Raw genomic sequence first — 4,717 nt, 5'->3', positions numbered from 1 at the left:
AGTATTCACGGGGCTTTCAGTATGTTACAATAATCACGGGGGTTTCAGCGTGTTACAATATTCACGGGGTTTTCAATGTGTTACAATAGTCACGGGGGTTTCAGCGTGTTACAATAGTCTCTGGGGTTTCAGTGTGTTACAATATTCACGGAGGTTTCAGAGTTTCACAATAGCCACGGGGATTTCAGTGTGTCACAATAGTGTTGCGAGTTTCAGTGTGTTACTGTAGTCACAGGGGGTTTCAGTGCGTTACAATAGTGATGCGGGTTTCAGTGTGTTACAATAGTCACAGGGGTTTCAGTATGTTACAATAGTTACGGGGGTTTCAGTGTGTTACAATAGTCACGGGGGTTTCAGTGTGTTACAATATTCACGGGGGTTTCAGTGTGTTACAATAGTCACGGGGGTTTCAGTGTGTTACAATATTCACGGGGGTTTCAGTGTGTTACAATAGTCACAGGGGTCTCAGTGTGTTACAATATCCACGGGGGTTTCAGTGTGTTACAACAGTCACGGGGATTTCAGTGTGTTACAATAGTCACAGGGGTTTCAGTGTGTTACAATAGTCACAGGGGTTTCAGTATGTTACAATCGTCACGGGGGATTCAGTGCGTTACAATATTCACGGGGGTTTCAGCGTGTTACAACAGTCACGGGGGTTTCAGTGTGTTATAACAGTGATCGGGGTTTCAGTGTGTTACTACAGTCACGGGTGTTTCAGTGTGTTACAATCGTCACGGGGGTTTCAGTGTGTTACAATGGTCACGGGGGTTTCAGTGTGTTACAATATTCACGGGGCTTTCAATGTGTTACAATAGTCACGGGGTTTTCAGTGTGTTACAGTATTCACGGGGTTTCAGTATGTTACAATAATGACGGTGGTTTCAGTGTGTTACAATAGTCATGGGGGTTTCAGTGTGTTACAATATTCACGGGGGTTTCAGCATGTTACCATAGTCACGGGGGTTTCAGAGTGTCACAATATTCACGTGGGTTTCAGTGTGTTATAACACTCACGGGGATTTCAGTGTGTTACAATATTCACGGGGGTTTCAATGTGTTACAATAGTCTCTGGGGTTTCAGCGTGTTACAATAGTCACGGGGGTTTCAGTGTGTTACAATATTCACGGGGGTTTCAACGTGTTACAATAGTCACAGGGGGTTTCAGTGTGATACAATAGTGATGGGGGTTTCAGTGTGTTACAATATTCACGGGGGATTCAGTGTGTTACAATAGTCATGAGGGTTTCAGTATGTTACAGTATTCACGGGGGGTTTTGTATGTCACAGTATTCACGGGGGTTTCAGTGTGTTACAATAGTCACGGGGGTTTCAGTGTGTTACAATATTCATGTGGGTTTCAACGTGTTACAGTACGCATGAGGATTTCAGCGTGTTACAATAGTCAGGGGGGTTTCAGTGTGTTACAACAGTCACGGGTGTTTCAGTGTGTTACAATAGTGATGGGGGTTTCAGTGTGTTCCAACAGTCACGGGGTTTTGAGTATGTTACAATGGTCACCGGGATTTCAGTGTGTTAGAATATATACGGGGCTTTCAGTGTGTTACAATATTCACGGTGGTTTCAGTGTGTTACAATATTCATGGGGGTTTCAGTGTGTTACAATATTCACGGGGGTTTCAGCATGTTACAATAGTCACAGGAGGTTTCTGCATGTTACAATAGTCACGGGGGTTTCAGCGTGTTACAATAGTCACGGGGATTTCAGAGTGTCACAATATTCACGGGGGTTTCAGTGTGTTATAACACTCACGGGGATTTCAGTTCGTTACAATATTCACGGGGATTTCAGCGTGTTACAATAGTCACGGGGGTTTTAGCATGTTACAATATTCTCAAGCGTTTCAGTGTGTTACAATAGTCACGGGGGTTTCAGTGCGTTACAATATTCACGGGGGTTTCAGTGTGTTGCAATGGTCACGGGGTTTTCAGCGTGTTACAATAGTCACAGGAGATTTCAGCGTGTTACAATAGTCACGGGGGTTTCAGCGTGTTACAATATTCACGGGGCTTTCAATGTGTTACAATAGTCACGGGGTTTTCAGTGTGTTACAGTATTCACGGGGCTTTCAGTATGTTACAATAATCACGGGGGTTTCAGCGTGTTACAATAGTCACAGGAGGTTTCAGCATGTTACAATACTCACGGGGGTTTCAGCGCGTTACAATAGTCTCTGGGGTTTCAGTGTGTTACAATAGTGATGGGAGTTTCAGTGTGTTACAATAGTCACGGGGGTTTCAGTGTGTTACAATATTCATGGGGGTTTCAGTGTGTTACTATTGTCACGGGGTTTTCAGTGTGTTACAATAGCCACGGGGGTTTCAGTGGGTTACAATAGTCACTGGGTGTTTCAGTGTTTTACAATAGTGATAGGGGTTTCAGTGTTTGACAATGGTCACAGGGGTTTCAGTGTGTTACAATATTCACGGGGGTTTCAGCGTGTTACAATAGTCAAGGGGGTTTCAGCGTGTCATAATATTCACGGGGGTTTCAGTGTGTTACAACAGTCATGGAGATTTCAGTGTGTTACAATAGTCATGGGGGTTTCAGTGTGTTAGAATATTCACGGAGGTTTCAGTGTGTTACAATAGTCATGGGGGTTTCAGTGTGTTACAATATTCACGGGGGTTTCAGTGTGTTACAATAGTCACGGGGGTTTCAGTGTGTTACAATATTCACGGGGGTTTCAGTGTGTTACAATAGTCACGGGGGTTTCAGTGTGTTACAATAGCCACGGGGGTTTCAGTGCGTTACAATATTCTCAAGCGTTTCAGTGTGTTACAATAGCCACGGGGGTTTCAGTGTGTTACAATATTCACGGGGGTTTCAGTGTGTTACAATAGCCACGGGGGTTTCAGTGTGTTACAATAGTGATGGGAGTTTCAGTGTGTTACAATAGTCACGGGGGTTTCAGTGTGTTACAATATTCATGGGGGTTTCAGTGTGTTACTATTGTCACGGGGTTTTCAGTGTGTTACAATAGCCACGGGGGTTTCAGTGGGTTACAATAGTCACAGGGTGTTTCAGTGTTTTACAATAGTGATAGGGGTTTCAGTGTTTGACAATGGTCACAGGGGTTTCAGCGTGTCATAATATTCACGGGGGTTTCAGTGTGTTACAACAGTCATGGGGACTTTAGTGTGTTACAACAGTCACGGGGGTTTCAGTATGTTACAATCGTCATGGGGGTTTCAGTGTGTTACAATAGTGATGGGAGTTTCAGTGTGTTCCAATAGTCACAGGGGGTTTCAGTGTGTTACAATAGTGATGTGGGTATCAGTGTGTTACAATAGTCAAGGGGTTTTCAGTATTTTAGAATACTCACTGGAGTTTCAGTGTGTTACAATAGTCACGGGGGTTTCAGTGTGTTACAATATTCATGGGGGTTTCAGTGTGTTACTATTGTCACGGGGTTTTCAGTGTGTTACAATAGCCACGGGGGTTTCAGTGGGTTACAATAGTCACAGGGCGTTTCAGTGTTTTACAATAGTGATAGGGGTTTCAGTGTTTGACAATGGTCACAGGGGTTTCAGTGTGTTACAATATTCACAGGGGTTTCAGCGTGTTACAATAGTCACGGGGGTTTCAGCGTGTCACAATATTCACGGGGGTTTCAGTGTGTTACAATAGTGATGGGGGTTTCAGTGTGTTACAACAGTCACGGGGGTTTCAGTATGTTACAATAGTCACCGGGATTTCAGTGTGTTACAATAGTCATGGGGGTTTCAGTGTGTTAGAATATATACGGGGCTTTCAGTGTGTTACAATAGTCACGCGGGTTTCAGTGTGTTACAATATTCACGGTGGTTTCAGTGTGTTACAATAGTCACGGGGGTTTCAGTGTGTTACAATATTCACGGGGGTTTCAGCATGTTACAATAGTCACGGGGGTTTCAGAGTGTCACAACATTCACGGGGGTTTCAGTGTGTTATAACACTCACGGGGATTTCAGTTTGTTACAATAGTCACGGGGGTTTCAGTGCATTACAATATTCTCGAGCGTTTCAGTGTGTTACAATAGTCACGGGGGTTTCAGTGCGTTACAATAGTCACGGGGCTTTCAGTGTGTTACAATGGTCACGGGGGTTTCAGTGTGTTACAATAGCCACGGGGGTTTCAGTGGGTTACAATAGTCACAGGGCGTTTCAGTGTTTTACAATAGTGATAGGGGTTTCAGTGTTTGACAATGGTCACAGGGGTTTCAGTGTGTTACAATATTCACAGGGGTTTCACCGTGTTACAATAGTCACGGGGGTTTCAGCGTGTCACAATATTCACGGGGGTTTCAGTGTGTTACAACAGACACGGGTGTTTCAGTGTGTTTCCATCGTCATGGGGGTTTCAGTGTGTTACAATAGTGATGGGGGTTTCAGTGTGTTACAACAGTCACGGGGGTTTCAGTATGTTACAATAGTCACCAGGATTTCAGTGTGTTACAATAGTCATGGGGGTTTCAGTGTGTTAGAATATATACGGGGCTTTCAGTGTGTTACAATAGTCACGCGGGTTTCAGTGTGTTACAATATTCACGGTGGTTTCAGTGTGTTACAATAGTCATGGGGGTTTCAGTGTGTTACAATATTCACGGGGGTTTCAGCATGTTACAATAGTCACGGGGGTTTCAGAGTGTCACAATATTCACGTGGGTTTCAGTGTGTTATAACACTCACGGGGATTTCAGTTTGTTACAATA

This window comes from Mobula hypostoma, chromosome 2 (genome assembly GCF_963921235.1).
Source record: "Mobula hypostoma chromosome 2, sMobHyp1.1, whole genome shotgun sequence".
NCBI classification, from domain to species: domain Eukaryota; kingdom Metazoa; phylum Chordata; class Chondrichthyes; order Myliobatiformes; family Myliobatidae; genus Mobula; species Mobula hypostoma.
The sequence above is the reverse complement of the archived record's forward strand: the minus strand, read 5'-3'. Positions refer to the sequence as shown.